Below are 21,392 nucleotides of genomic sequence, written 5' to 3'. Positions count from 1 at the left end.
TTTTATTTTAAACTATTTTCACAAGTGTTTGTGTCTATACTGTTTTTTTGGACAGGGTCGAAGAAATTATGATTTGTTATGTGACTTTTGAATTAATTTATACTCCATTGTTCTATATGAGCAATAGTAGTTAAAAGGTTGGATTACTAACTTTGTAGTTTTCTATATCCAAGTGGGTTGTGTGTTGTCAATGTTTCATATACATAGAGAAAATAAGCATGCACCAGCCAAATAATAAAATTTGTGTACTTTATATGTACTTTATATGTATGATGACGGAACCTAATCTCAGTTTCATTCTCTGGTCATAATACTTTCCTCCTTACTATATGTTACCTTTTTGTGCATCAGATCTGTTGCATTGATCCTCCAAATGTATTTCTTTTATCCTTGTATATATAACCCTTGTCTCCACGTTTAACATTACTCGGGGCTCTGACAAGCTTGGACCTATAATTCAACTGACAAATCTACCAGATAAAGTCATTGCCTACATTAATGCATTTTTAGATTGCTATATTATCCACAGAGTTTAAGTAGGTAGTTTTTATTTGAATAAGTACATTTTGTGAAACAGCATATGTTCATTGCAATACCCTAAGCACACCCCTCATATAGACATTCTATCAGGATTGTTGCAGATTAGTAATGTCGGCAATGGCATTTGTGATGTCATCTTTGATGTCCGGTGTGTAAGTCAGAACAAAAACAAAGAGGTGATGGCTGGAAGGTTTAGAATTAATCTTAAGCCTCTGACATTGCTTTGGGCAAACCTCCAGACTAGTGTTCTTTGCCTGCCAAGCCATTACGGAAAGGTTAAAGACACATGCAAATCAAGTTTGGTCCCATCCCCAAAGGGGCAGTCCACTGTTGGGTCACATTCATTCTGCATGAGATCACAAGCATCCCCAGACATGTTTCGGCCTCATTGGACATCTTCATCGAGGAATACCTTGGGTCTCTTGGCCAAGCATGTACGGATCCACGTTTGGGCATACACGTCCCAGTGGGGGAGACAGCGCAAAAACAAAAAGGTGATGGCTGGAAGGTTTAGAATGAATCGTAAAATTGCTCAAGCAACCCTCCAGCCCATCGTTCTTTGCCTGCTAAGCCATAACAGGACCAAGCCTGATTTGCACATGGTCTTTCCCCCTTTGTAATCGCTTGGCAGGAGAAGAACGACAGTCTGGAGGGTTGGCCAGAGCAATCATCATCTCAATTGTATAGTGCAAACAAATTAGAAGGGGCATCAAGGCGCTTATGTGTGAGAGAGCGGGCAAGAGATTTAAACAGGTCTATGAGAACAGGTGGGTTTTAAGACCAGCTTTAAACAAATCAAAGTCAGAAACACTGCGAAGTGGCAGAGGCGGGGAGTTCCATAATGTAGGCCCTGCCACCGAAAAGGCACGCCCACCACAGCACTCTAATCAGTAAGATGATACTGCTACTATAAAAAAAAGAGACTGATCGTAGAAGACGCTTAGGCTGGTAGGGGAGAATTTTCTCCTGAAGAGATAAACAGCCTTTCGTTTGGTAGGCTTAAGGAATCATGCATAAAGATTTAAATTTAATACGGGCAGTCACCGGAAGCCAAAGAAGGTCTTGTCGGGCTGCTGATACATGATGACTGTATGGAATGCCCTGGGTCAGAGAGACCCCTGAGTTTTGTAGTGACTGTAATCGATCAATTAGATAGTATGGCAGAGCTAATAAAGTCCTGTTACAGAAACCCAAACTACCATTTATCGAAGCTGCAATGACTGAAGCGTGAAGGTTAGCTGGAATAAACAGCAACATTTTCTTCAATTTGAAGAAGCATGCACTGCAGATGGAATTAATATAGGCCTCTGAAGAAAGTGAACTTGTCCTTTTTGGGCAATGATTTCTTACCATTTTTACAGGAGCAGGAAGAGGGCCTAAGGAAGATGGCCAAAAGTCATCGACCCAGCGCGTAAAGGAATCGGGAGGGCCCACCACTAAGACCTCCGTTTTTTCCCCCTTTAGTTTCAGCCAATTGGTTCACACTCCTCCACACTCTCCCATCCTTCAGGCAGCCACGTGAACATGCTGCTGTGCCATTCTGATCACAACCAGGGCAGAACAGGAGTTGAGTGGCATATGAAAAGAAACGGTAGCCTGGGGGAGTGAATCAACCGGGCAAGAGCAATGCCAGAGGTTCAGATTCACCCTACACCTTGCAGCCAACACTGCTTTGTTTTTCTGTGTGTTAGTCCGAGCAGTGCATGGGTTATGGTTGCATAGCTTAACATAACTGCCATATTTCTTTAGTTGTTTCAATTTTGTGCTGCAACCAGAACGTCCCTTTTAACAACGTTTTTTCAGTGAATTTCAACTGTTTTGATAACTGAAAATATTGCATGCTATTCCAACACTGTATGTTAGTTATTAAATATTGCTCTTTTAAAATATATGGAAGAACTATAATGTTTATTTAAACATAATTTCTGCAGTGCACATCTATGATTGCCACTTGGAGCAGCGCATGCTGGGGTAAATGTTATGCTGATTTGATTGGGGCATGAGGTTTGGCTGTGACCCAGGTGCCACACGGCCACCCTCAATAGCCACAGGACCTGGCCTGTAGACTGGTGCACTGCCCACTCTAACATAATGGGACCAAGGGTGACTGAACATGGCTTGTGGCACCTGGCTGCAAACCCTGGGCATGGGCTTCAGCCATGTTGCAGACCATCACAAAGCAACCGACAGTAGAGCTTGGGCCTGGCCCAGTGGCCACTATACCCTTTTTGTCAAATCGTGGTCCATTGTCCAGAACTTGCAGCCATGGCCAGTGAACAAAGAAAGAATAAGTGGGCACCACTAGGTAAGGTCTGCTTGAATGCAATAATTCTTATGAAAAAATAAATTCTTTGATTTTTATTTAGTTAGAAAAATGTGCAGGAGCTGGCTGTGATGAGTCTGGAGAACCCTGACTCGAAAAACATGTGAAGCAGGAGACTAGATAAAAAACCTAGCCACACAGCCGCTCTCTGTTAAGCCCAACATGGGTTGTGAAATTGCGAAAAATTCTTCAAGATTGTCATTGCTCAATATGTAAATAAAATATACAAATTTTCAAAAAGAATCTGGCACTTCACTCACATCTGAAACTGCTCACGTTTGGTATGTTACTACTTCTATTTCATGATACTGATGTGTTATATATTGTTTTGCTGTTGTGCATTCGATTGATTTGTAATATAACAGACTAGCCCTGACGAAGGAGAAGATTCTCCGAAATGCATTGGGACACTAAGTCTGTTCTAAATAAGAGATGCGTTAGCCGCTTCCTCACTAAGAATCAATTAGTGACTGTTCCTTGAGATCTTTTGATAAACAATTGTTTTTTGAAACTCAACACACTCATTTTTTTGAAAACATTTCTTTTGAAAATGTGTATATTTTATTTACATATTGAGCAATGACAATCTTGAAGAATTTTTGGCAATTTCACAACCCATGTTGGGCTTAACGGAGAGCGGGGATGCAGGCTGGGGTACTGCACATTCATATGCACGAGTGGGTGCTCCTGCACGTGCATCTGCAGGAATCAGGAAGTCACTCTTTGCTTCCTTTTCATGCTGTGTGGGAGCCAAATGGACCTCTTGAGGTTGTGCACAGCTAGGTTTTAGCCATGGCTCTATGCTGCTAAGATTTATATTGTATATATATATTATAATGTGTATGTGAATGATTGAGTGAATACTGGGTCTAAATGAGCAAGTGAATGTGTATACGTATGGGCAGAGGATGGAACAATAACAATGGCATTTTTTACTGGCCATCTTTCAGAAACACACAGTAAAAATATTCAACAAAAAAATGAAGATGTTTTGTTACGTGGCTAGTTTGCCATTTTGGGGCAGACAGTCTAGACATTTCCTACTGTGGCATGACTTTATTTGATGGACCTCCATGAAATGTAAGCATGTTAAGTGTACCTGGATACACTGGAATTTTGGTGCAGCCAGTTCAGACCTGTTTTCATGTTGTGGCATGGCAATTTCAATGGCCAAGTCAACTGGAGTATTTTCTTAGATGGGAATAGGACCATGTATTGGCAGAACCAGCGTGGACACATGTTTTCTTACAGTAGATAATGTAAGTGTGTTCTTATATGGGAATATTGGTATACATTGGTGCAGCCAGCATGGACATGTATGTGCAAAGCCAGCGCAAAAATGTTTTTATGCTAGCATATAGTGTAGGCAAAGGCATCATGAAAATGCATTTGGAAATTCTCCTGTGCACTATTGTGACTTGTATCTATTGGATATTTTCATGATTTAGACTTTAAAACTAATTTGGAAACTGCCTGGTTTCATTTTCACTCGGGGTGCTATAAAATGTGCCATTTTTAACCCATTATTCAAAACTTTTTCTCTGGGAGTGGGCGGTGGGGGGGTTAGCAGAACCCCCCCCCCCCAAAAACCTCTGGGTTTGTTTGGGCTCCCTCATTACACTTGGTTGCTCGGCATGTTTGGGGGAAATATTTATGCACCTCCAATTAAGATATCCACCAACCCCTACTGCTGGCAAGGACCCTGAATGGGGTGGATACCCATCTCTACAGTTGTGAAAAACTGAAGTTGTAAAACCTGAGAAAGTCAAGGTCCAGGAAAGACCTGCTGTGAATCCTGAGTAAGAAAAGCTGTGATCCCAGGAGCTGCTGTGACTCTCAACGAACCCCAGGGCTATGAAGACCCTAAGGAAAGAATTAGCAAGAACGATGAATCTTTGGGAGAGATACAAGTTGACAACAGGAATGCCTGAGAGGAAAGCCAGACTGCATAGCTGCTACAATGTTGAATGCGGGGAAAGCAAGAGTGCATTGAGCGGATGAGTGTGCGGAGCTGGTGAGTGCGGGGAGCGGGTGAATGCGGGGAGCGGGTGAATGCGGGGAGCGGGTGAATGCGGGGAGCGGGTGACTGGGTGGGTGAATGCGAAGTACAGGTGCAGACAGGGTGCATGCGAGGGGCAGTCAGGAGCGTGCAGGGCGGACTGGAATGCATGAGTGCGTCGAGTAGACCAGAGTGTGTAGCGCTGACAGGGATGCATGGAATGAATAAAAGTCCATAGAACGGACTGGAGCGCATAGAACTGCGCAACGTACATAGTATGGTCTGGAATGCAGAGAACGTTTGAAAGAGCATGTAACCCATCATATCACACCCCACGCTTACTCTCTTCTTTACACCACCACTCAACTAGAACACAGATACTATGACACCATTCGGTATAACTGTTCTCATACCAACACTTCCCGCTCACTCCCCATCACTCTAAGTAAACACTGCTGGTTACACACCCCCCAGCCAGGCGTTCTCCTCAGGCCTAACGCAGCCACAGTCGGTCTGGATAAATCCTGCCAGAACGAACACATACCCCTGATCTCAACCACCACACCTACCGCAAAGAAGCAGCTATTTAACAAATACCGTACCAGCTGCACACATACCCGGTTGACTCTCCCTACTCTCTCTACTGACCTGAACTTCGGTTCCCTAGGGCGTTCAACCTACCAGCGCCTTCAGACCATCCCAATGGTATATAAGGCGCTATATAAGTGCAAAATAACATAACATAACAAGAACCTTCCCAGAAAAATAGTCATGTCTTTAATCCGAAAAGGGAAGACGGCTTAAAGAGTAGCTTGTGACCTCTGCTTTGGGCTAAACTTTGGAACGTTGACATTGTTAGCTTAGGATCGCCTGGAGGCTAAGGACTCCTGAGGATTAGGTGTGGGCACTCTTTGTTAGCCATCCTTTTCAGGCTTTGCGTCATAAGATAGGATGTCTCAAGAAGTAACCAGGACTTGCCAGTATAGATTAAGAATTGTACGTTGGAATTGGAACTACTGAAGGTGTTAGACGCCACCAAGGAAAATTCACTTTGCGTTCGCATATCCTGCACACTTTTTTTTTTTATTAAGGAGACCCCTTATTAGTTGTAGGTCAACCCCTGGAAACTATTGGCGTTCATTCAAACATTGGATTTATAATAAAGATCCTTTAGTTACCACTTGTCTCCAGTGTATTAGTACTAGGCCCCACCACAACGCCCGTGCACACAAATATCCTACAAGAAGTGAAGAAAGTCTATTTTGTACAACAACACAAACACACACGCACTCATCCTCTGTACGCATGAAAAGGAAAGCTTTCAGGAGCAAGACAACATGCAACCCAGGGATGCAATGACCAGCCACAATTCCATGCTCTGCTGTGAGCTTGCCCTCACATAAACATGCTAATAGCCACGCCCAATTGTATGCCACCGAGAGGTGATCACATGAGGACGAACCATGTATGATAATATAGGTTATTTATAACGCGCTTAATACCCAGAGGTTTCTAAGCAGGGACCGGGAATCGAACCTGGTTGCTCAGTGTCGTCTTGCTTCCAAGGCGAGCACGTTGCCCCTGAGCTATCCTCCCAAGACATGATGAAGCCTGCAGGGACACCCCAGAGCGACCTGTTCTGTGCATGGTGTCGTGGAGAGGAGCAGATGTTACCTTTGTGTATACCAAGTTAACACTCGCCTCTACTCAGACATGCAGCCCTGAAAAATCAAACTTTGAAACTTTCTGCTGCCTCAGTTTAGTTGAAGGATGCCTACTGCACAGAGATTGTTGGACAGGGGAACTAAGGCTGGCAAGTGGAATCCTAGCCCTTGCCCCGGAGGCAAGTGCATTGCGAAAATGGCATGCACACATCTCATCATACACATCTTGAAAAATAAATGTCATTGCACAGCTGCATGCACATGGGCCATCAATAGATAGGCCAGCAACATGACACGGGCATCGCCTGGCACTGGGAGTCCTTCGAGCTAGGTCCCAGCATGCTTTCCCAGGGCTCCCAAACCCACCTCTGTGACGTTGCAAAACACAGATCACCAAATGATCCAACCCAGCACACGCTCACCCCCCTCCAACACACCAACTAGTAGCAAGATGAACACACCCAATGTGCAGTTTTAGCTCCGTGTGTTCCAGTGTGTTTAATACGAGGTGCAACTGGGACCTGTGTCAGACAAGTTGCACACAAACTAATCCAGGATTCGGAATGTTCTTTAATCAGATGTCCAACTGTGGCACATGTCTTCAAAGTTGAAAAATATCTAATTAACCTTCTCTGTGCTTTTTTACAACGTTGACATGTGTACTTTAAGTTAGCACCGTCATATTTCAGTTTGTGCCGTTATTTGCTGCACACTACGTACACTTACACTGATCTGAAAAAGAGTTGGCAGTTATAATGGTTCTCACTTCTAACAGGTTTGCCCCATTTATTGAGAAAGAAAAAAGGGGGTATTCCAGATGAACAAGCATCTGTTGATAGAGGGCAAACTGCTGCTGCCCACACTTGGGGGTCCCGCTGAACAGTTTTTGGGCTGTGCATCCATTCAGGCAAACTATTATTTGAGGAAATTACCTCATTAAAGGTTGTATTAAAGGAATTGGGGACAGATTATAGCTCTAAGAATCTGCCCCCTGAATTGAGAAGGGCAACTGATCCAAATGGTAGTGGAAAGGGGTTAACGCCCCTCTGTACATCCACCCTCACAACTCGTGCCAATAAGGTGATAGACGCCTTTCAGCGCAAAATGTGCACCCCCGGGGGTATGGGTTCCCTGAATCAGGGTCTGGCCCTCAAATTGAGATTCCGATTGCTGTGATTCCCCAGGAATGCACTTTCCACTTTTACTTAGTAAATGTCCCAAAAACCAGAAGCCATCATAGGGCATCAGATGAGAGTTTGATAAACAAGGTATGTCATTGGCTGAGGGCTAAGAGTTGCTGCTCAATAATTAGGAGCGATATTGTCATGTTTCTCGTCCACCATATTTAGGGATAACATCAAAGTTGAATTAACATCCCCTTGCTTGGTGGAGGGACTATTGTCCATGGAACAGAGAACTTTACCACAGCGTCATTTGGAAATATCAATTAACTTAAGCATAACAGCACCATTAGCGAGACCCCAGTTAATACCACTGTGGCCTGTTACCTGCATTGGGGATAGACCGGGGGTTGGGCCGAATGTGACAGACCCTAATAACGACATCATAGAATATGCAGGCCTGAGTCCTAAGACCGATCCCACTCCATCGCTCATCCCAATGTTAGCAAAATTAACGGCTCTAAACTAACCCGGGTGTTGGAAGGAGTAGTTAAGAGTGGGTCATGTGAGCTGATAAATCGCAATCGTGAAGAAAGCGATAAGCAAGCACAGAGTGACAACCAGGGGGAAGTGACGAACAAGTCAGTGTTGGGGGATATTGAATGACAGGACGTGCCAATATCCACCCTGGGGTGGATAGGATTACCAGCTCGGGTATTTCCTATGGTTTTGGCATGTTGGTTGAGGAAGATAGGACGAACTCTCAGATTGACCTGCAAGTGTTATCATGGAATATAGCTGGGGTCCCGAAGCACATGGTGGGCGAGAGTTGGACCCATTTTATGCGAAATTATACCATCATTGGCTTGCAGGAGACATGGGCACTGTTGGCCCCGAATCTGCAAGGCCGGAGTCCAAGAGAGGGGGCGGCAGACCGAGTGGGGGTCTGCTCATCTGCATCAACACTGATGTTTTTCCCTCAGCCTATGTGCCAAATATTGGTTAGCTGCATCTAAGCTGTTTGGACGGCTCCAGATTACTGCTAGTCAACATATATAATTGCCAGTAGACATATGGTGGGCCTACCTTATTTTCCTTCCTGGAAGAAAGAATCAGGGCCTTGAGAGAGGATCACCCAGGAATGTCAAAAATAATAACAGGTTACTTCAACTTACAATTTGAACCATTAGAAATTACGATGGGACTCGCTGAAGATGAAGACAGGCTCTGTGGTATAGAGGAGTTGGTTGCCGAGGGCCAGAAGTGGAAATATATGAACTGTGAACTTGTCGCTAATGCAATAATGTGCTCAGGCTTGAGAACAGGGGTGGACCTAGTGATGATAGTTTAGCAACAAAAACCTTCAGCGCTAATGGCAAACCTAGTTTGATCGATTACATCTTAGTGAATGTTTTTTTGTTTTTTTATAACTCTGTTTATTTGGGTTTCAACAGCAAAACATCATAAACATAGGCATTCATCAAGAAAATTATGGCAGTATTGACAATGGCAGGTAGCAAAGTCATAAGGGTACCTTGGGTACACCCGACAGTCAGAAAACGGGTGGCAGTTCTGGCTATGTGATATGTCCCTGGATGAGGAGAGGGGAGAAGGGGAGGGAACACTGGGGGGGGTGGTGGGGGGGGAGGATATCTCTCAGTACACGTCTAGCCATTTCCCCCATATCTTTTCAAATTTTCGGGGGCAGCCCCTCGCATTGTAGATGCAGCGTTCCATATATGCGCACCTGCTTAGTTCACATCTTAGTGAACGTTGAAGCATGGAATTCCTGATTTTGCGGTATTTGAACGACCAGAAAGTGATCACAATCCAGTTGTCTTATCTGTATTGGGATTTTTGATAGGGGTGACTCCTGAGCCTATTTTTAGTGACTCAGCCCCAATTGTCATCACGGGTGGAGCGAGGCGCACAATTAAGTGAAAGGCTCTTGATTTGGGGATAGAACTGCCGGAGAAGTACTGCAATATTATGTCAAAATTACAATCTTTCTTTCTGGTGAACCAAACATATAGTGCTGGGATATTGTCCCATCATGAAGAACTCACTATGGTGCTGGGGGATTGTTTTAGCAAACCCCGCTGCCTGGCTAAAAAGTAGGCGACTCACAAAACCGTGTGATCTGATGGCAAATGTCGCCAGGCGAAAACTGCTTTAATTAAACAAGCAAACGCTATACGAATAGAGGGGCCTGTTGCTCTCCAGGAGGCCAGGAAATGTTTTAATTAAGGTTAAGAAAACCGAATATCCAGCTAGTCTTTGGGAGACGTTACTTATAACATCAAGAGTGTATGATTCCAGGCGGTTCTGGGAAACCTTGGAGGCTGGGACTCCACATGATCCCAACCTCATTCAGCATGGCATCCCAGAAGAGCTATGGTTATTGCCTTTTCAATTGCTATATTGTGAAACAAGGTCACTCTTTTTAAGGGAAAGAGACACACAGTTGGTGAACCCAGGTACTGACAGTGACCACTTGACCCTCACTCTGGAAGAGGTCAATGGAGCCCTTCTGTCATAAAAAACTGGCAAGGCTCCTGGGCCGGACATGGTCTCTGTAGACCTATTTCGTAACGAGGTGGAGGTATGCGTCCTGTATTTTTAAAAATTATTGAATGCAGAATTGGCAGAAAATAAGGTACCAGCCTCCTGGACCCAGGCCCTCCTTTGCCCAATACTTATGAAGGGGGATAGAGTGTCACCCTCTAACTATAGGCCCATCTCCTTTCTGTATGCGGGGGGCATAATGTTTGCAAGGGGGGTTTTGGTCCATCTGGAAGCTTGGATGCTGGAGGTGGGGGTAATTGACCAGAGGCAGACTGGGTTCCAGCAAAATATCAGCACTATCGACCAGTGCCTGAGATTATATTTGATCACAGAGAAGTATGTGACCCTAAGGGACATGGATGTTTTTGCTACCTTTGTTGACCTAAGGACAGCATTTGATAGCATCCCAAGAACACAATTGTGGAGCTATCCAAATCCTTTATTAGGGGAATGGTGCTGTGGTTCGATATTCTCTCTATTGAAACTGGTGTTAGACAGGATTGTGTTTTAGCCCTGAGTTTGTTCTATCTTTTTATTAATGGCATCATTAATGAACTGCTGTCAGGGCCAACTGATGCATCATCCTTGGCGAGTGAGAAAGTCCCCATTTTGCTATTTGCTGACAATGCTGTTTTGCTTTCCCTTACCCCGGGGAGGTTACGCACACAGTTGACTATCTTTGTACACCTTTGTGATCAAAATGGCCTAGTTATTATTAACACTTAAAGGACAAAGGCGATAATATTTAAAAGACCTAGGTCAAAGAAAAGTGTTAAAGCCGAGAGATGGTCCGATAGAACAAGTGGGTTGGTATGATTACCTCGGGGTCAGGGTTAAGAATAATTGCTCCTGGGGTGACCAAGTACAGCAGGCTGCATTAACACTGGTTGGATACAGTGGTGCAATATTAGGATTTGCAGCCTAGCATGGGGATGGAGTAGTGAGTGTCTCCTTGGAAACCTACAAGTGTTGAGAAAGTCAAGCTGCTCTGTATGGGGCAGAACTGTGGGGGATGAACAACACTGGAAAACTCCAGATTGCAGAACAGACAGTTTAAAAAAACATTTTGGGGTTACCTCCCAGTGCACCAAACCTTCCTACCTTTACAGAAATTAGCCTGCATAGTATTAGTTTTATTTATAACGCAAAGCCAGCCCTTTTCTGGGCCCGGTTGGGGGCTAATCCGACGTTGGGCAGATGTAGAGATGCCTTAAAGCATATATTGAGCCAAGAGGGTGGCCACAGCTTACCCTAGTTTGTGGGTGTCAAGGAGGAATTGACCCCAATTGGGCTGCTCTGTTCTTGGCTCAACCCAGAATCAATCACAGTGGGATATACAAATAAAATAAAATCAGCTTATGTGACAATGCGGGAAAGAGAAATCTCTGCTAGAACATTGCTATTGATCAGCCTCGCTAGTTATTGGCTCTTAAAAGAGAGACATGGGTTTGCTCACTGTTCTTAGAGAGGCACAGCTCCACGTCACTGATGATGCCCAACAAGGCTGAAACACACGCATGGGGTTACTGTTGGTACTCTTGTTCAGAGGAGAATTGCCGTAGCATTTCGGTGCTGGACTGCCCCTGGGTAGGACAAAGACTGAAATGCAGGGAGATTTCTTCTCTGTGAAAGGGACAGTGAGCTAAAGACTTGGTAGAGTCTCTCCCAGGGGTTATTCACCCAAGAACAGGTCATTGGGCTGTGTTGGTGCTGGTAGAGAGATTCCCAGACCGCCCTTTGTTTTGCATAAATTAACCTTGGGTTTCACCCTAAGTTAACAGGGCGATCCAGACGTGGACCCCTTTCTCACTGTTCTTAGAGAGGCAACAGTTTCACCTCACTGATGATGCCCAACAAGGCTGAAACACGTGTATGGGGTTGCTGTTGGTACTCTTGTTCAGAGGAGAATTACCTAGCATTTCGATGCTGGACTGCCCCTGGGCAGGACAAAGACTGAAATGCAGGGAGATTTCTTCTCTGTGAAAGGGACAGTGAGCTAAAGACTTGGTAGAGTCTCTACCAGGGGTTATTCACCCAAGAACAGGTCATTGGGCTGTGTTCGTTCTGGTAGAGAGATTCCCAGACCCCCCCCCCCTTTGTTATGGGTTTGCACCATGCTTGGATGCCATGAACCTGATGCAAATGAGGGCACTGTATACAAAGTTGCGAACGGGGATTCTTCCTCTGGCAAGTTTGCGAAACAAGTGGAAAGAGAGTAACTCGCCAAATGTTCTGCATTGTCCAAGTGCGATTGAAAGTGTGGCCCATTTTATATTATTATGTCCAAGATATGCAGACATAAGATTAAGATTAAAAGCTCTTGAGGCCGTTGTTTTACGCAGCGTAGAACTACGAGTGCGAGAGCTGCAATGTTTTTGTGTTTGGCAGCTATAGATTCCCTGGCAACCCACTGTCTTGGGGCCTCATTACGACCCAGGCGGTAAGTTACCGCCTGGGCCGTGACTTTACCACCATGGCGTAAACTACGTTTACGCCATGGTGGTTGGCGGATTTACCGCCCCATTCCGACCTTGGCGGGGCGGTAAGTCCCCAATCCCCATTTACCCTTCCCCATTCCCATTTTTGCCCCATAGGGCATAATGGGAGTGGGGAAGGCGTTAATTACGCCACCGTAAATTACGGTGGCGTAATTAACTCCATGGTCCCTTAGCGCCATGGATTTTAACACCTGCTAAAAGCAGGTGTTAAATCCGCCATGGTGCTAAGGGACCTCATACACAGGCGGTAAGGGTCGGCGCTGTTTACGCCGTCGTAAAACCTTTACCGCCTGAGTCGTAATGAGGCCCTTGGTCATTTTGTTTAAAAAGCATGAAGGAGAAGGACGACGGCCGTTAGGTGCCGGGCGAATGCTATGGTGCAACCCCTTGTAGACTGAAACTCTGGGTATTCGCATGAGGGATGTTTTCCTATAATGTATTTGTGGACATCATTTTATGCTATTTTATTGTATCTCTCAAATTAGTTGATTTTTAGGCACTTTTCATTTTTTGCTGATCAAGTTCATTGTATCTTTGATTTTATTTTATACAGTATTTTACTTCACTGATGACTCGATTTTTATTGGTTGTTTTACAGCAGGTGTCTGTTTATTGTATGTACTTTGATGGCACTTTATGTGGCGAAATAAAGTAAATGATGACGATGAAGCTCTTTTAAAAAGGGACAGGCTGCTTTGAATTAAAAAAATAATTATGTCCAGCATTGGATGGTACTTCCCAGCATTGTCTTTACTCAATCACACAAAACGTTTGCAAAAGCTTTGTACTAAATACTGTACATAAAATAAAAACAACAAATTCCAATGATAAAAGCAGCCGCTAAGTGGCTTCAACAACAAATACCCAGCTATAAGCTCAACTATTCGAATTTGTAGCCTCGTGTCATTGTAGGAGCTATGGAGTAAGGTAGTATTCCATCTCAGAAAAAAGCCTGCAAACAGCTGGCCTAGACCACTGCAGAGCCACTTCTCTGAGAAAGACTGTAAACACCAGCACCTGGAACCAAGACATGGAAAAAGAAGCTGTGATTTTTGAAAGTTAACCTTTTGACAATGTGACAACTGGTGTACAATGCAACAGAAAAGTGAATCCAGGACACTGAATTAAAGTGTCTGAACCCTACCAGAACTTGCTCAGATGAAGGAAAGAAAATGTTACCAAAATATCAGACATCACTATGACATGTTATAACATTACATTATCTATCCATTACAAAAAGTCTGCCGCACACAGCCAACGCCCAAGGTACAATCCAGAGACGTATGCCTTTTCACCACCCAAAAGGAGCCAGGAAGTCATTGCGTGCCCACTTCCCTGAAAAACAAGCTGCCATTTGTGGCAAGTTTGCCCTTTCACTATGTGCTAATCATTTTACAATCTGACAAAAACAGAAATCCATAACACAGACCCAAAGTAACTAGATCGCACAAGAACTTGCTTAGAGCAAGGCATCAAAATGTGCCAGAAATATTGTTCATCACTGTTACGTGGTTTAACAAAGAATATGTTGTTTGTTCAGTACAGAAAGCTGTCATAAACAGCCAACACCCTAGGGACCAACCAGAGACACTGTTCCACTGCATCACAAGAGCCATCAACAAAATGCCAGCAACACCTAACAGCCACAACCCGGGAACAGAAACAAGATAAGCAAATACCAAGGAAAGGAAGCACAAAACCACCAAATCTCGCAACGCACATACAAGTAAACAGTTTTGCAAAACTAACCAAATACTGTCCTGAACAAAGGGGCGCAACTGCTAGATCTTAGCAATGCTTTCGACACAGTAGATCACTCCGTTCTCCACTTGGTTTTTCTGAAATTGCTCCTCCTTGGTTTCATTCCTATCTTCTTTAATCATTATTTTACTGTTTCCTTGAAGGGCTCTACTTCCCAATCTCGCCCCCTCTCCTTTGGGGTCCCCAAGAGTTCTGTTCTAGGTCCCCTTCTTTTTTGTTGTCACTCTACCTCCCCTCAATCTTCCTTGATACTTGATTTTGGATTCCAGGTACATCTATTGTTCTCTCATTTGCCTCATTTAATGACTCTCGGTTTCTCCATCTCAATCCCCAAAAAACTGAAATATTGTTTTCCCCTGCTAATCCATCTATTCCTGCTCCTCTGTTCCTCCATTGCATCTTTCTGTTCGCTCTCAGGCTCGTAATCTTGAGTGTATTTTTGATTCCTCCTTTTTCTTGCAACCTCAAATCGTATCTGTTGTTCATTCTTGCCGGTTTCATCTGTTCAATATAAAAGAAATCTGGCATTTATTAACCTTCTCTGCTAAAACCCTTCTTGCCTAATTTTCCTCTTTTTCTGCTGTGCATTTTTATTTTTCATTTTTTTAAACATTTTTTTTTTAAATTTTACTATTTTATTCAATTTTTAACAATACAAATAGATATCAGAATACATTTCAGTCAATATGTCAGTCAATATGTCCTATCTTTAACAAAAATGGCATATTAAAGAAAAAACAGCAAGCTTCCCCCTTACTTTAATATGATCCGAAACATAGAAGGTTAAATGAAGGAGTGAGGACAAGAGGAGGAAAGATTTTTTTTTTAAAACCAAACAACCCACACCAAGAAGGAAAAATCAATCTACAAATGTTTTCAGATACATATTTCAATCTATGAATATTAGCTCAAGTTCATAAAATTATTAAAAATAGACTTATCTTAATACCCAGATTTCCTCAGATCGAACTCTTCTCTATCTTTGACAATTAATTCAATTCTAAACTCAGAAAACCACCCCATACTTTATCCAATAGCCTCTACTTTTGCAAGGACATTACAGCTCTTTCAATATTACATATTGAGTACATTTCCTCCATCCATGATTCTGATGTTGGGAATACAGACGATTTCCAATTACGTAGAATTATCCTTTTCGCAGCCAAAGAACCTTTCAAGATCCATGTTACTTGGTGATACTAGGACCTCTAGATCACTGTCTTAAACCAGAATCAAAGTTTCAAAGTTAAACCCTCTCTCTTCACTCAAAACTTTATTCATCACATCAGTGATCCCTTTCCAAAATGCTCTCACTCTGTAGCAGTTCCAAAGCAGAAAGTCCACATCCATAGCATGCATTTGTTGAGCTCAAACCTTGCTTGTGCATACGGTCCGGAGTCCAAAATACTTTATTCATTAATGTCACTTGTCAAGCTCTTTCACCAATATTTAAGGACATTCTTGGAATGTTTTTACACAGTGCCTTACACTGCTGCTGTGTCATTTCGTCTTGTAAGCAATGCAACCAGGAGGTCAATAGCTTGTCATTCCCTCCTAAATTTCTGCTCAGGAGATTATACATCTCTGATGCCATATGGTCCTGTCCTCCTATGCTCTTAACAGTGATCATTAAATCAGATAAGTCAAGTGCTAACAAAATCACTGCACCTTTTAGTTTTCGATATTCCCCATAAGTGCATTCATCAAGACCAAATGTTTTCCTAATATTTCGAAAAGATAGCCATTTTCCTCCTTGAAATAGGTCATAAATATTCTGTCCTGTTCTTGATTGTCGTGCAGAGTATGGAACCTCCGTCCCCAAGCACCACAGAGGAAGAGTAAAAGCACTCCCTCTGCGGTTATTGGGGCCACAGGTGGGTTTCCCTCGCCGGTCTGATACCACGAAACTGCTGACCCCAGACAGCTGTAGAAAAAGGTCTGATTAGTTACCAAGCGAGCACAATAACACACACTGATGAAAACAGAAGGCAGAGTCTTAGCTATGTGGAGAGTTGGTATGCCGTATACCTATGCTGGGGTACTTCGTGGAGAGGGGAGGTGGAGAGGGAGGGGGGTGATCAAGTGAGCTGGCCTCCCAGTAGTATCAAGACCAATGTCGTGCGAGGGTCCACCCAACCAGAGATATATGCGCAAGCTGGAATGGCGAGAAGCCAGATCCGAGACACAAAATCCGTAAGGGGCAATCCAAAGGCAATTCCGAATAACGTTCCAAAGCAAACAAGTAGTCAGGAGGGGCAGAAGAGCAGAGCAAGGTCCAGAGTCGAAATCCGTGTCAAAAGCCGTGAATCCAAGAAGCAGAATAGCTGAACAGAGTCCTCCGGTGCGAACAGCTGTGAAGCGCTGTTTCGCGGGAGTCCAGCGTTTAAATCCTGTGTGTCCCTGTGTCAGCTGATCCGCGAGCGGGACCGGTGAGCGTGTCACGTGACCCGGGACCAGGAAGTGCACGCTGGAACTGTGTTGACGAATGCCGAGGCGTTTGTCTGTAGTTGCTGTCCCGTAAGCGCCATGGAAGCCGCCAGTGGAGGTATGGAAAGCTCCTATTGTACCTGGTTGTTTGGTGCTTCCGACCCCAGAGATGAGCCTGCTCACGTGACACCCCCCGGACATGAGAGCGTGTGTGAGAGCTGTGTGAGGATGAGGAGTGTATGACTGGCGTACTTGAACGGAGCCATGAGTGCGTGACATATTCCTTACCCCTTGCAGAAACCAATCAGACCAAAAAAAATTGTATTCTCAATTTTGAATGCGGAATTCAGCCATATCGAGGAAGAATTCATTAAGCTCAGGACCATATCTAAGGTTGTAGCCATTACTCTCCAGGTTGACATCAGAAACTCAGTCAATGCAGATCACTCACCCCAATATTTGTTTGTGGTTGATGGGACTGCCACAGGAGTCAGGGGACCCACCAGGCTTGCCTCAGCAATGGGCCAGTCATCCAAATTCTCCGATATGAATGGTAGGAAGTGTCTTGTTGTGAAAGACTGATATTTTTCAAAATTCAGGATATTTATTCCTCCTTTTTCATTTTTGAGTTGTCATTTCCATAACTTTAATCTAGGTTTTTTCTTCTGCCATAGAAAAGACTGGATCAAACAATCTGGTTGTTTCAGTAGAGAATTCTTGGCTAGAAGCGGAATCCTGCTCATGACCTAAGTTATTTTTGGAACTGTTGTCATCTTGATGGCATTCACTTTCCCTCCAAATGATAATTTAAGAGATCCCATTGTTCAAATTCTGCCAATATCTTATCCATTGTTAATTTCAAGTTTACATCCATCATTTCACTCATGTCTCTTGTAAGCCATTGTCAGGAATATGGGATGGTGGAGGCGAAAGAGGTGTTTAAAGCTGAAAAGAGCTTAGTATTGGTACCTGGACTGGAAAAACTACATTTCCCAGCAGTCCTTTGTCATATCGTAGTCCTTGCCGTGTGCGTTGGCCAGCTGTCTGTAATTAACAACAGCTTATCAAGGGCCAACGGCGCATGGCAGGTGTGGCTTATTGTTTCCACGAGGCGAAGCCATGCCGGAGGTTTGTGCGGTCCAGCGCACGCTTACAACAGGATTCAGGAATCTTGGCAGCACATGGAGAACTATGCGGTCCTAGAAAGTACGCGCGGCTAAGCACATGAAGCCAGAAGACTCGCGCTACTTTTTTAAAGCTCTGCTCTTCTCCCGGCACAGACACTACGAGCGGGGTCGCTCTCATCTGCATCAAGGCGTCATCGTTTCTCGTCTGGGATGGCTTGCGAGTCTCCCAGACGCACAGATAAGTGCTCAATGCTTTTGTTGCTTTTCGTGAATTAACGTAGGGCAATGTTTACAGGACTTCTTTGAGCATATCATATGGGTCGAACTCCTGATTAGACCAGGTCTGGGAATTACTGAATGTTTGACACTAAGGAGGCAATCACCGGTCCCGCTGTACAACATACAGTTTATCATTAGGAGCCTGGTACCTCAATATATATATGTGTTGAAGTTCATTCTATGTGGGTGCTGTAAATCACACCTTTTGTCCTACATGTGTTATGAGTGTTTATGTTTCTTTTTGCTTGCCCAAAAGGGCCATGTGTCATGTTCTTCATGTTGGGCAGTCATAGCCCCTGAGTTTGTTTCATTCACGCTTGCTTATATGTATTCCATGTCCAAGTAATAACTACATGTGCCTGTATCAAGAGGCTATTAGAGAGAACAATTACACTATCTAAGGTCCTTATTCAGCCTGTATTAAGGGGGCATATCAGTGATCTATATGTGTGTTATGTTTCATGGTTTACCATATTAGACAGTGTAGGGTTTTTTCCCTGTTTCTTCTCCCCATCCTATCCACTGTAGGTTTTTTCCTAATCCTCTATCCGGTTTTCCTTAAACTCCCCATCCCTGTCCACAACCTCTCCCTAACCCTCTTCCCACCATTGGCTGCCACGTGGTATCCTGTGTTTTGAATATCAGGTATCTGTGCCAACCACGGGTGGAGGGTCGACTTCATTTGGCTTCTGGGATTTGGGGGAGAGTGTCGATACTTTCCTCCCCTATGGTGTTTCTTACAGCCATATTCCCAGGTACTTCATCTTTTGAGGGCACCACTTGAAGCCTAGGTTTTGTAACATCAAACCGTTACTCAAATGTGTGTAAGGCAAAGCTTGAGACTTAGACCAGTTGATTTTATAATTTGAAATGGAGCTGAATGCTTCAATCAAACCCATCAATGCAGGAATAGACAATGTTAAATCCTGTACAACGAGGAGATCATCTGCATAAAGCCATAGTTTCTGTGAAACTCCATGAATGTTAATACCAGCAATTCTGTTATCAGATCTGATTGCCACCGCCAATGGTTCCATTGAGAGTACAAAAAGCATGGGCAACAGCGTACAACATGATGCAATTTGAACTTAGATGACATGTTAGCATTAGTAATCACTTCTGCCGTAGGGTTTTTATAAAGCAATATTACCCAGCTCAAGAATTCAGGACCAAAATTAATTCTCTTCATTGTTCTGAATAGAAACTCCCATCAAACACGATCAAAGGCCTTCTCTGCGTCTAGTGATAAAACAACAAATCCACTTTGAACTTGTTTGTTTCTGTCATTGTTAACAAAGGTTTCTGCATATTTGTTTCCGAAACGCCCCTTTTTGTAAATACTACTGGATTTGGATGAACCAGTTTCGGCAACACCTTCTCTAATCTACCTGCCAGTATCTTATATAGTATCTTACAATCAGAATTGATTAGACTGATTGGTCTATAATTGCCAGGATCCAGAGAAGGCCTCACTGATTTCAGGAGTAATGATATTGTGGCATGCCTAAGTGTAGGTGGTAACCTATCCTTGTCCTTACAATGAGTGAAAATATCCATGAGTAAATTTAGGACCTGTTCAGGCATAGATCTGTAGAATTCTGCAGGCAAACCATCTAGACCTGGGCACTTTCCTATATTTAAGTCACAAATTCCCTCCCTAATCTCATCGAATGTAATTTCACTTTCAAAACTATTTCTTTCCATGTCTGTAAGACTTTCTATGGGTTGGCTCACCAAGAAATTGTTTATCTTATCTGGGTCAACTGTCTGGGACTCACTATATACAGGGTAATTCATAGAAATTTGCACAAAAGTGGCGCACGCGGCTGGCGCACAGTGTCTCTGTGCAATACACTGCGCCAGCCGCGTGCGAAAAAATCCTTTTCATCGCACAGCGTATTCATGGATTTTAGCCTCAGAAACCAGCCGTGGCGCAGACTGGCACAGCTACCCTGCAGCAGCACCAGTTACGCCCCCAAGAACGCCCTCGCGCAAGGAAAAGCCTTCAAAATCCCCAAATCATCGCAAAGGGCTGCGCTAACCCTGGACCAGTTCACAGGGCTGCCAAACAGCAAACGCCAAGCGGGGAACGTGTATTTCAGTGGTTCGCGGGAAGTTTCACACGCGATTGTCCTGGGTACGTGTACATCAGGGGTGCGTGGGAAGTAACACACGCGATTCCATCAGGGCACGTGTATTCCAGGGGTGCGCGGGAAGTATCACACGCAAAAGCAGCAGGGTACGTGTATTTCAGGGGTGCACGGGAAATATCACACGCGATTCCATCAGGGTACGTGTATTCCAGGGGCGCGCGGGAAGTATCACATGCAAAAGCAGCAGGGTACGTGTATTCCAGGGGAGTGCGGGAAAAATCACACGCAAAAGCAGCAGGGTACGTGTATTTCAGGGGTGCGCAGGAAGTATCACACGCGATTCCATCAGGGTACGTGTATTCCAGGGGTGCGCAGGGAGCACCACACGTGAATTGCACGTGTGGGTCCTCCCAGGTGTTCCCTCTACACCCTCCACGGCCCCTGCAGGAGGCCCACACCACATGGGCCTACCCTGCACATGTCCTGCAGAAACCCCATCCACCATGGCCATGCCCCCCAGCCAACCCACATGTCACCTTGCACTACTGCCCACCAACGCATGTGCCCCTGCACCCCCAGCCACCAGGGGCACCCTCCACCAGGCCCCCACTCATGTCTACCACCACCCCCACCCCCCAGCATCCAGGGGCAGCCTCCACCAGGCCCCCACTCATGTCCCCCTGCACCCCCACCCCCCAGCATCCAGGGGAACCCTCCACCAGGCCCCCACTCATGTCTACCACCACCCCCACCCCCCAGCATCCAGGGGCACCCTCCACCAGGCCCCCACTCATGTCCAACTCATGTCTCCCTGCACCCCCACCCCCCAGCAGTGCAGGGGCAGCCTCCACCAGGCCCCCACTCATGTCTCCCACCACCCCCACCCCGCAGCATCCAGGGGCAGCCTCCACCAGGCCCCCACTCATGTCACCCACCACCCCCACCCCCCACACCCCCAGCAGTGCAGGGGCAGCCTCCACCAGGCCCCCAATCAT

This window comes from Ambystoma mexicanum, chromosome 9 (assembly GCF_040938575.1).
Source record: "Ambystoma mexicanum isolate Mex_15411 chromosome 9, UKY_AmexF1_1, whole genome shotgun sequence".
NCBI lineage: Eukaryota > Metazoa > Chordata > Amphibia > Caudata > Ambystomatidae > Ambystoma > Ambystoma mexicanum.
Note: the sequence above shows the minus strand (reverse complement) of the source record.